This window comes from Melospiza georgiana, chromosome 3 (genome assembly GCF_028018845.1).
Source record: "Melospiza georgiana isolate bMelGeo1 chromosome 3, bMelGeo1.pri, whole genome shotgun sequence".
Taxonomy (NCBI): Eukaryota; Metazoa; Chordata; class Aves; order Passeriformes; family Passerellidae; genus Melospiza; species Melospiza georgiana.
The window spans coordinates 6,815,326-6,828,298 of record NC_080432.1 but is presented as its reverse complement, the minus strand read 5'-3'; positions in this window follow the sequence as shown (position 1 = coordinate 6,828,298).

Sequence of the window (12,973 nt, the reverse complement as noted above, 5' to 3'; positions counted from 1 at the left end):
CAGCTTAAAATATATCTTTCCTGGTTCCTTATGTTTGTACCCTGAGAGTTACTCTTGAGGCTAGTGGAAGGCAGGAAGTTAGGTGCTGTTATTTTTTTCCATGTGTATGTAAAGCTTAATAGACTAAACTAGGAGGGTCAACAATAGGCAAAATTAAAACAGTTCTAAAAATGAACTAGACAAGAGGAAACAATTATAGGGCTGCTATTTGGAGGAAATAAGCACTGGGTGGTTCAGCTGCTAACACAATGAGGGAGACAGCCCATGATGGTGCTTCTAAACCCTTCCTGGTCTGATATTCCCAAACTGTCCAGTGTTGTTTAGTTGCCTGGAACACTGCCACAGACACATCCTGATAGGTCAGGAGCAATCCTAGCCAATTGCTGTGAGAAATAGGAAGCAGGCAGAGAGGGCAGCAGTGACATCTGCTCCTTTGAGGAGCAGCGAGCACTTTCCTCTCTCTGGGTTGTCTGAGGCAACACCTTTGGTCAAAAAATAACTCCAGGAGGCATCATAGATTTCAGAAAACATTGTCAGATAACATTTATAGTTGCCCAGGTCTGCTTGTAGGATGTCAAAGAGCTTGGTAATATTCTTGCTGCCATAACCCCAAATCACTAAAGCAATATTAGTCGGTGAGGATCAGAAGAGACGTGACCTTAAGCCAAACGCACTGACTGGGAACTTAGAAGACTTGTCCTGGTTTTTGTGTTGATACAGAATTACACTGACTGCATCCTTGGAATGCTCAGCTTTCCACCTGTGACCAGAATTCTTGCTTTCTCCTCATCCTTTAAATGATATATTCAGCTGCAAGAGGTTTGTGGAGGGCACTGTTTCACATTGGGTGTTAATAGTCCACATGGCACAGCAATGCTGGGTTTCACACTGCCATAACAATAACAGAGAGAGACTCTTACATTCATCTGCCTTACTGCCAATTAATGAGTTTACCTATCAAACCCTAGATCTGTAAAATAGTCAGTTTCATTTTTAATGGCAGACTTTTGCCAAGCTCTCTGATGTCTAATTGAAAGTTAATGATTAAAAAACAAAGTTATTTGTTGAACACACAGTAATGTCTGAAAGGGAAAGTGCTAAGAGCCCAACACATATATTACCCAAATATGCATTGATAAGTGGGACAAAGATAAGAGAGAGTTTCTCTAGTGTAATTTTTTTTGCACCTCCTAAAACATTTTTAGTAGGTAAAGGTAATCTAAAAATTTTCAGTCAAAAGGCTAAATAAGAAAACAATGAAGTGCTTTCAAACCTCTGCTCTGGAGAATGTATGGAAGACATCGTGCACAGATTTCTTGTCTGTCAGGTTTTATGATGTGAGGTGAGACTGGTGGTTTTTTTTAATCCAGAAAACAATGCAGCCACAACTATATCATCAGAAATTTACCACATTTTTTTTTCCTGCAAACATTTTAATTGCAGCTGCAAGAGACTGAAAAATCTTGCCTGATAAGCTTGCTTTTCTGCTTTGAAAATACAATGGAAAGCTATGATGCACACACAAAAGCTCATTAAATTAAATGCTAGGGATTGTCTCTGAAGGTAAGGGAATATAGAAGGCAGGTGGAGATAATGAAAGCAGGACATTATCCCATTAACATTTGTTCTGTTACTGCACCCACTTTGCTGTCAGTCCTCATTAGCATCCTACCAGAAAGCTACAGACTAGCTGGTAACTCCAGCACCTCTGCATACCAGCCCCTCCTGCAGGGTGAGGAAAGGTGCTGATGGCTGCACGTCAGTCAGGGCACTCACATGCCAGGGAGAAGTGCAGGCTGCAGGTGAGGCTGCAGAGAGGAGCCTCATGTGCCCTCCTCAGCACAGCCAAGTGCTGTCGGTGATGCAAGAGCTCTGGTCAGGCCCCACCAGAGAAGTGCATGTTCCTTCAGTGTTCTATTGCCTCACAGCACCCATACAGCTGGGAATGGTCCTCCTTCTACTGGAAAGTGATTCAGCGTGATGCACGTGTCCCAGAGCACACTCAGCACCCACAGAGCCCTCTCCAGTACCTAGGAACTCAACGTACTCATTAAACACAGGCTGGCAATGAGGGTGGTGCAGGGCTCTGCTGGCCCTGGGGCAGCTCAGGGGAAGGAGGCAGCAGAGTGAGGATCCTCTTGTGACTCCTGGCCTGCCAGGGGGCACCTGGCAGGGTCTGCAGCCCTGTCCCTCACTCACTGCACAGCTCTTCCAGAGCAGAAAAGCCAAAGGGGAAGACACAGCTCTGCTGTGTCCCTGGCTCTGCCCTCCGGAGTTCCCCAGAAACAGGAGAAAGGCATTTGCCTGCATTCCAAGGTTTTGTTTGTTTATTTGTTTGTTTTCTGGAGAATCACAGTCATGGCAGTGGGAAAGCAAGAGCCACTGGGAGCTGGTTCTTTGGGCTTGCTCAGGAGACTGATTTAGAGATTTCTTTTCCCAGAATTTGAAACCATTTCTGCAAGCACAGATTGACCTTGTTTGTTCATCTGATTAAGCATAGACTTTCATTCCTCCTGCAGAAGATGAGGAAGAAGATATAGAGTAAAAAACATCCATGGAGGAGTCCTTATGATGCCCCCAAACTGGTAGTAATTATTGCATGACAGTAGAATTTGCAGAAATGGGGACACTGTAATTAGCCGGCAGTCAATTCATTGCTAGTCCAGCTCATTGCCAATTCATTGCCAGTCCAGGTAATGCACTTTCAGTCAGTGCCCTCACTATTTTTACCTTCTTATTACCTCCTATTCTTTCCCTTGCCTTTGGAGTTTTCCTGTGATTTCACTCCCTTCCTTGAAACCCTATCCCAAGAAGCAGACTCCCAAATCCATTAATCATTGCTCTCCCTGGTTTTATGCTTTAGTTTTCCCTTACCCCATTTCTAGTTTGTTTACATACACAGAAACTCCTAATCTGTTGAGGTGGGGAAAGCCTATTATTCCCTGTTTCTATTCTAAATCTCTTTTACCTCTCTTCTTTCTCCCTCTCACCCCCTAACTGCCCCTAAGGCTCCAAGTCTTATAAACATAAATACAATTGCATTTGGCTTTGAAGCAGATATCAGCCCCATACAATAAGATGCCATACACAGGATACCTATAGGCTATGCTTCATTTTTAAAACTGTTTTCCTTCCTCTTTTCTTCTCCTGTTTTCATTATCTCTCTGTTTTTGTTTGTCTTCTCTGCCCCATTTTTCATCCAGGACCTCTCTCTGCTTCACCCCACCCTTGCAGCCTCACCTCAGAGGAATGCAAACCAAATAACCATTCAAGACTGGTGAACTTTAAAACCCATGACATTCAAGTGGGTTGAAAATTAGGCAAAACAATTTCACCCATGCCTTGTTTAAGACCCTGGTGAACAGCCTGCTGTAGCCTCCTGGGTTAGTGTGCAGAAGGATGTGCTGCTGCATGTCTCCCTTTCGTAAGGGAAACACTGGAATGTGGCTGGGTACCAAAAAGCCTGTTGCAACATGGTTTGTTAGAAGGACACCCTGGATTCCCCACACACATCTCATGCACAGGGTTTTTCAGCTCACCTTCTTTGAGAGTGAGCACATGGAAATGGCAGGATGAGTCTTGTTGATTACTTAAGTGGAGTAATTTTTTAGGGTAATGAACAGACTAGTTGGCAAATCTGCTTGGCCCAAGTTGAAAATCTAACCCAAACAACCAAATAGAGCTTTGTTTTCTTGAGTGAGAAAACAAAATTAAAAGGACTCCCCAGTTTTCATTCTCTTGCTTTTTATAAACAATTTCTTAAGGCTGCCCAAGAAAGTCACGTGCCATCCCTTCATTGTCTTCAAAAATCACATCCAAGCTGGGTCTGAAATGTATTTTATTTAGTTAGAAAGTAGTTTAAACAGTGTCAGTGTGAGCAAAGCCAGGGTGCTGGAGCCTGAGACATCAGGGGGAGATACTTTCCCCTGTGCCCCCAGCGTGTCAGGGCTGCAGGCAGCAGCCAGAGTCCCTCAGTGTGGGGGTCCCCAGAGCAGAGGGGTCCCTGCCCATGGCACAGCAGGGGGACAGGGGCTCAGACACAGGTGCCAGAAGGGCCAGTGCTGTGCCACTGCACGCAGGAGCAGCAAAAGCCCACCCCTGCCCATTGTTTACTCAGGTCTCTCCCTTCCCTCTCCTCACACACAAAACCCAGCTTGCAATTATCACAGTAACAAAGCTGGAATTGAATCTGTTTTCTGGAAAACCTTTAATATCAGTTCTGGTTTTGGGACTTGTAGGATGAAGCTGTTCTTTTTACAGGAAGGGGTGGAGATACTTTCTTGAAAATGAGCAAACAAAGTGAAAATAAAATATTGTGAACTACAAGAAAATGCTTGAATCCAGATTCAAGCAATAACAGATCTTTATTGCATAAATCTAATTTTCCATGCAATTAGTTTCAAATCATGGTAAGTGACAGATGCTTTCATTTATTTGGCTGAATTGTGACAACATTATTTTTTTTTTCTATAGCCATCCAAGCCTGATCCAAAATCTACTGATGCCAGTGGAAAGATTCCCATTGTCCTCAAATGGGCTTTGGATCAGGCCCTAATTAGTCTAGGACAAACCAATAAACTCAAATACTTGAATTGTTTTATATTGAATCTCAAACTATACTTGGTTTTCATTCTACATTTACTAGAAAAGCTATGAATAACTTAGATCTCTTCATTTAGGAAAATTTAACTGAATTAGTTTCTATGAAAAGCCCCCAAAAAGTTAAAAACCTGCCCTGGAAACACTATACCCTACATCATGTTAAAAAAAATAGGAAAAGCATACAGTTTTTCCATAGACACAATGCACACATTTCAAACATTGCAAAAAGCATACCCAGGAATCTTCCTCCAGCAGAACCTTGGTGTTCACTAATGACACTCTGCTGTATGCCTACCTATACCACAGCAGCTGATGTATGTATGGTATATAAAAGAGTGTGTACACAAGGATGCATATTAAGTATACCTATAAACAACTATAATTTTTATTGACGTAAATAAACTACACTCGCTGAAGGATATTATTTTGTTGATATAATTATATCTACATTAGAGCTCTTTTGGCATGACTGTGTGCTTCAGGTGAATTTTTCACACATCATAACAAAGCTGGCAAGACTTTTAAGGGTTATTAAGTCGTAGGCTGGATAACATTTTAGTTGGCAAGGCGTAAGCTTCTTGACTTGCTCTGCACTAAGATGATACAGTAGAATTTACCTAATGAGCACACTGGAGAAGGTGCGTGGTTCAGATGCTTAAATCAAAATCTTACATTCATAACAGATCCAGTGCCAATCACAAGTTTTTATAAAGAATAAAAAAATGCAGAAAAGGTACACAAACAAGTGCAGACAGCTGCCTTTTCCCTCTGTTTATAATTAGAGCAGACAGCACCCTACCTAGCTCACTGTGTTCCAGAAGACAGGTAGCCACTTTATTATTGCCACATACTCCTCCAGCAATGTGGTTTATTAGGCTGGGCTTGCTGCCATGATAGCACAGCCTCATGACTTTCAAAGCAGACCTGGTGTTTGTCTGGCTAGCTCAGAACGGAGCCACGTAGGAATCAGCTGCATTGCAATACTGGGTGGGACTTCTGGTCCAAAGTTAGAGGTCCACCATGTAGGCATCTATGTCTGAGTAAGGTCTCAAGGCTCTTTTTAGAGGCAGTGAAGAGAAATGGGCACCTCTGGGGTTCAGCTCTTTTCATTTGCAGGTGTGTGTCTAAAGTCAGGGGAATTATGTGTGCAGGTGTCTAAACTTAGATGGGGTGATCTTCAACCACCTTCATAAATGGCTGCAGTTTGGGCTTGATAACATGGATGCTGCACTGGTTTAAGTAAAAGAGAGCTGCTATGGCCACATGGAGCCATGGCCATGGTACAAAGTGAAGATGTGTGCCTGTGGATAGTGTTATGAACAAAAATTTGGTTAATATTTTTTTGTTTTAAAAAGTTACCACTACTGCTGGGCTGCGGCCTTTGTTATTGTAATCACGGGTCGTTGTCGTTAATGGTTGTTTTTGTATTAGTAAAAGCCCTGGCTGGGGCGAGGTAATGGCCCTTCTCCTCGGTGGGGACCTTGCGCGAAGCTAAGTTTTACCTTTCTCAGAATAGGGAAGACACCTGAGAAGGTGGGGGGGGGTTATGCAAAGTGACTCGCAAGACCAGAATGCTTTGTGGGACCCCCATCTCCAAACTCATGGAGAAACCCCAAAAACAACGAGCCACCTAAGAGTTGAGAGACTGGAGTGATGTCTGGACCTGAGGAACCGAGTGCTGGGCCTGCAGAGATGCGGGAAACCTTCGTCGTTCCTCACCCTGTCCTCGAGATCCCCCGGGCCAGGACTGGGAGGGGAGCGAGACCCGGACCGAGGTTACAGCTGACGGGGACATCACGCCCTAAAGGCTCCCACGAGGCGAGGACTGGATTTCCCCCAGCCCTGCCCCTAGTAGACAAAGCTGCGCATATCCTCCTCCTCTGAGTAGCCTTGGGAGAGACGACCGACGCTGCAGACCGTCGAGCCGCCCAATCCTGAGCTGATCACTTTTAATAAAGGCGTTACACAGGAGAAGAAGTCTCCTGGTCCTTTTTGTTTATATCAGATAGTATAGATAAGGATTTTCAAGAACACTTCAGCAAAATTCTCTTTTGGAGGCACATCAAATCATTGTGTTTGTGCTGTGACTACTTCCCTAGGGAGCCTGTTCCAGTGCTCAATCACTCTTTGTGTGAAAAACTTTTTACTGATATCCAATCTAAACCTCCTCTGACTCAGCTTCATGATGTTTCCTCAGGTCCTGTTGAGAGAAAAGAGTGGGAGTAATGGCAAAAGCAAATTATGTTCTTACTGATGAAGAGGTCCCAGATACTAAGGTCTTCTCCCTGCATGGAGTTCCAATGAAATGGAGGATGGCTGTGTCAGCAAGCAATATGTCTTACTTAATTAGGTAATTTACAGGAAAATAGCCAGCACAAACTTAGGTTAAAAAACATTTGCAGGTTTCCAGCAGCTATCCAGTATGAGATGTAAACCTTCAAAACTAATAAGCTGATTGTGGTGTGTCAGACACTCCTGACTGAGTTTAAAAGAAAAACACTTTAAAAGCCTGTTCACACTGCATAGTTCCTTATGTCCTTTCTGGTAATTAGCACATCTCTTCTGTGAAACAACCTGTTAAATAAATGCATTTGATCTACAGCTGTTTTTGTCAATGGTTCAGCCAAATTCACCTAGTGCATCTTTAAGAACTAAATCTGCTGAAAGAGGGGTTCATTTTATTCTGAGGCAATATTTTTAACAGACCTCAGCTGTGTGGGAATGAATAAATGGGTGGCTTTAGAAGGTGCCAGCAACAGCTTCTGATGTGTATTTGATGTTTAGAAATACCTTCATGTTGTAAAGACATCTCCTACTTCCCTTTACATAGAAAGCAGAGTATTTGGGTGGAATCTTTCATGTTCAATGGTGACCAGATAATCCTAATACCAGGCACGTTTCAAAGCTGGGTTTCTTTTTATCTGCCAGTATTAAAGTCTGCTTCACAAATTTATCTCATTACAATATATAGTGGTCAAAGAAGGTTATCCATATAAATTTGAACGAGGTGTGTTATTCAACAGTCTCTCCTGTCTTGTTTGGCTTCCTGAATAACCACCACCAGAGTATGTGCACATAAAAGAAATCAAATCCAAATCAGCAGCCTGCCTACCTCTGTGATTTGCTTCATTCATCTGAGGAAAGATTTTTCAAAGCTGTCACAATTCAGTCTTTTAATGGCAACAGCAGATTATTTTCCTGATGAAGAGGGAAAGCATTTTTATGAACACCCCAGGCTTTTCAGATTGACAATGCATAGTAAGAAGAATTCTAAGTACTAAATGCAACTTCTACACTTTAACCAAAGGCTACTTAACAGAAACTATTTCCTCTTCTGTATAGGAGAGATTTTTTCCCCTTCATTGATTCTTTCTTCTAAGGTCATTTTACATACCCTGGACATGACCAACTTTCTTGTCTTCCAGGTTTTGAGCAACTCTCCATCAGTATAGCAAGTAATTGTCATAGAGATCACTAAGGTAGGGTTACATAAGTCAAAGAGTACAATTTCATGTAATTTAAAATGGTGTAACTCTCCACACTGTTCATCTTGCCTTCAGACATTTGTTCACCCAGCTTTGAAAGAATAGTTAGGAACGTAGCCCTGGGGGCTCAGCTAACAAATCTTTGATCCAGCTATGTACAAATAAGCAAGTGTTTACTCTCTGTCTGACAGCTTGGCAACAAATTTCACCCCTGATTTCACCAAATCCTTCAGAAGTAGTTGCATTTATTTTGACAGCCGTTGTTTAGCCATGTATAGTATGTCCTACCAGATCAACCCAAAGTTTCTTCAGGTAAATGCATGCTGCAAGGTGAGAGGCAGGTCAGGGGATGATTAAAGGCTGTATGTCTGTCCCTGGAGTGCCATGGTGTGGGTGTCACTCACCCACATTGCTCTCAGGGCAGCTCAGCATGCAGAGGAGCCGCCTGCCTGCCCTATGTGCCTGTTCCTCAAGGAGCCCACGCTGCTGGCTCACCAGGCAGGGCTGTGTGACACTGACACTGCTTCAGGCTGGGCTGTGTGACACTGACACTGACACTGACACTGACACTGCTCCAGACCGGGCTGTATGACACTGACACTGCTCCAGGCAGGGCTGTGTGACACTGACACTGCTTCAGGCCAGGCTGTGTGACACTGACACTGCTCCAGGCAGGGCTGTGTGACACTGACACTGACACTGCTCCAGGCCTGGCTGTGTGACACTGACACTGCTTCAGGCCAGGCTGTGTGACACTGACACTGCTCCAGGCCAGGCTGTGTGACACTGACACTGACACTGACACTGCTCCAGGCAGGGCTGTGTGACACTGACACTGCTCCAGGCCTGGCTGTGTGACACTGACACTGCTCCAGGCAGGGCTGTGTGACACTGACACTGCTCCAGGCCTGGCTGTGTGACACTGACACTGCTCCAGGCAGGGCTGTGTGACACTGACACTGCTCCAGGCAGGGCTGTGTGACACTGACACTGACACTGCTCCAGGCCAGGCTGTGTGACACTGACACTGCTCCAGGCAGGGCTGTGTGACACTGACACTGACACTGCTCCAGGCCTGGCTGTGTGACACTGACACTGCTCCAGGCAGGGCTGTGTGACACTGACACTGCTCCAGGCAGGGCTGTGTGACACTGACACTGACACTGCTCCAGGCCTGGCTGTGTGACACTGACACTGCTCCAGGCAGGGCTGTGTGACACTGACACTGACACTGACACTGACACTGACACTGACACTGACACTGACACTGACACTGACACTGCTCCAGGCCGGGCTGTGTGACACTGACTCTGCTCCAGGCAGGGCTGTGTGACACTGACACTGCTCCAGGCAGGGCTGTGTGACACTGACTCTGCTCCAGGCCGGGCTGTGTGACACTGACTCTGCTCCAGGCAGGGCTGTGTGACACTGACACTGACACTGCTCCAGGCAGGGCTGTGTGACACTGACTCTGCTCCAGGCAGGGCTGTGTGACACTGACACTGCTCCAGGCAGGGCTGTGTGACACTGACACTGACACTGACACTGCTCCAGGCCTGGCTGTGTGACACTGACACTGCTCCAGGCAGGGCTGTGTGACACTGACACTGACACTGACACTGACACTGACACTGACACTGACACTGCTCCAGGCTGGGCTGTGTGACACTGACACTGCTCCAGGCAGGGCTGTGTGACACTGACACTGACACTGCTCCAGGCAGGGCTGTGTGACACTGACACTGCTTCAGGCCAGGCTGTGTGACACTGACACTGACACTGCTCCAGGCAGGGCTGTGTGACACTGACTCTGCTCCAGGCAGGGCTGTGTGACACTGACACTGACACTGCTCCAGACCGGGCTGTATGACACTGACACTGCTCCAGGCAGGGCTGTGTGACACTGACTCTGCTCCAGGCAGGGCTGTGTGACACTGACACTGCTCCAGGCAGGGCTGTGTGACACTGACACTGACACTGACACTGACACTGACACTGCTCCAGGCAGGGCTGTGTGACACTGACTCTGCTCCAGGCAGGGCTGTGTGACACTGACACTGCTCCAGGCAGGGCTGTGTGACACTGACTCTGCTCCAGGCAGGGCTGTGTGACACTGACACTGCTCCAGGCAGGGCTGTGTGACACTGACACTGCTCCAGGCAGGGCTGTGTGACACTGACACTGCTTCAGGCCTGGCTGTGTGACACTGACACTGACACTGACACTGCTCCAGGCCGGGCTGTGTGACACTGACACTGCTCCAGGCAGGGCTGTGTGACACTGACACTGACACTGCTCCAGGCAGGGCTGTGTGACACTGACTCTGCTCCAGGCAGGGCTGTGTGACACTGGCACTGCTCCAGGCTGGGCTGTGTGACACTGACACTGACACTGCTCCAGGCAGGGCTGTGTGACACTGACACTGCTTCAGGCCAGGCTGTGTGACACTGACACTGACACTGCTCCAGGCAGGGCTGTGTGACACTGACTCTGCTCCAGGCAGGGCTGTGTGACACTGACACTGACACTTCTCCAGGCAGGGCTGTGTGACACTGACACTGCTCCAGGCAGGGCTGTGTGACACTGACACTGACACTGCTCCAGGCAGGGCTGTGTGACACTGACACTGCTCCAGGCCAGGCTGTGTGACACTGACACTACTCCAGGCAGGGCTGTGTGACACTGACACTGACACTGCTCCAGGCCAGGCTGTGTGACACTGACACTGCTTCAGGCCAGGCTGTGTGACACTGACACTGACACTGCTCCAGGCAGGGCTGTGTGACACTGCTCAGAGGGCTGTTGTGTTAGTGGAGTAGGGCAGATACGGGGTTGGTCCTTCTATAGCAGCTGGGAGTCATGGAGGCCGAATTGAGCGGAGTTTCCGGTTGCAGCTAAAATGAGGCCTAGTAGGGGTAGTGTAGGAGTTTGGGAAGGAATGGGAAGTTGTTGGATTTCTCAGGTGTTTGTGGCGGAGCTGGCATGGGAAACCCACGCTGAGCCTGCCCAGCCTCTCTGTGCTGCCACTGCACAGGGCCATATGGGGCCAGCCTCCTCTGCCTCCCAGTGTGGGTTTGCTCTGGGCTCTCACAGGGAATCCCCTGTTGCCATCGAAATGCTCGGACTGCTGTTCAAAAGGCCTTATAAGGGCTCAGATCAGAGTAAGGTCAACATGAAGCACTGCTGGCCAATTATTTTGTGACTTTAGCCTTACTTTTTTTATCCAGAATGCTGGAAACCATTTGCATGATCTCTGGTCAAAGGCAGGCTCCCCAGTACCCCTCAGCTGTCACTAGAGGGGTAGTGGGGAGCTCTGGTGGATGGACAGTGGTTTTCCTAACTTCAATACATCCATTCAACATTCAGGCTGTTAGGCTTGGATCTACTATTTCCAGAACTTAATGTCAGTGGGCAATTAGTCACTGGAGAATGAGACAAATATTTGCCTGGAAAAGGGACCTCATGAGATGAGTCAGCAGATCAGCCTCTGCTCTCTCCCCTAACAGGCAAATCCTTACTCAAATGCTAGTCATCACAGCAATCAGAATATTCTATAAACTGGTAATCCAGGCACAAGTTATTGGTGTGAAGTAAGAAGGGATATTCCTAAATGTTTTACCCATTCACTCATCCCTAGCGTGAGGAGCTAAATTTTAGCCCTCCAGCAGATGTGTGCCAAAGTTCACATGATGTTGTGTTGGTGTTCATCAGTTGTATTCATAAATTAAACATATGGCACATTTCTTATTAGAATTTAAAATAATGAATGAAGCAATGTTTTCCCCATGGAAATTTCTTGGCACAAGTTCTTGGGTACTTTCAAATATGATTTTTGAAACATCTTTATAAAAAACAAAAAGTCATTGCATATTTACTTGGCCTTACCATGGATAGATTTTCATCCTATGGCCTAAAACAAAAGAGCTTCTCCCCTGAGTGAAAGGAGATTTATTTGAAAGGAGATTTATTGTGAATTCATGGGCAAGATGCTGTTGAATTAATGTCCTCCATTGGCCACTTTCATCCATACAGACTTTGTCCCTGTTGTTGTGTACCAGGGTCACTGTCAGCACCCCAAAAACCATTATCGCCCCGACAGCCCACTTTACTTCTTGCATCCCCAGTCTCATTGCAAAAGCAGTCCATGCATGGGAGCAGGGCTCTCCTCAACCCCACTAGCACTCAGTGGGACCCACACAGCCAGAAAGCCCACTCCCCTCCTGGACCCTGGTTTGCAAAGACTCCCTGACACCCTTCTGCACCAGTCCCAGGCCTTCCAGGTTTGATGAGCCACTGGCCACAAGAGGCTGGAGATGAGGATGACTCTTGCAGGGTGCCTGTGCATTGGTGCAGCTCCACTGGCATGGGCTGGTCAAGCACACTCCTCCAACCCCTGCTCAGGCCCAGCAGAAGCTGGTCCCATCAGGCTGGTGTTGTGAATGTGCAAAAGCACTGCCTGCAGCCACCATGTGCAAGCAGGCAGGCAGCAAACAAAATATATAAAAGGGTCTGCTTTTTCATTGGATGCAAAATGCTCCCCATGAAGTAAGGATTTTGGGACATGGTGTTCTGACATGCTGGTTACTTTCTCTCCAGCTCACTCCCAGAGCAGCAGCAAGAATGGTACAGAGAGGAGTGAGACAACTTTTGCTCACACTTGTGTTCTTCAGCCTGGTTGTCCAGCTCCTGGGGACACTTGTCACAAACACATGCCAGAGCACCCTCACCTGACACCATCACTCCTTGCCAGACAGCACAGGACCTCTGGACTCATTCTTTTCACCCAAACACTCCTAGGCAGAGGTTCCACTTTCTGTCTCCCGTATCCTCCACCAGCCAACCAAGCCCAGCTGTGTGGGTTCAGACAGATTCCACTGCTTTGGGAA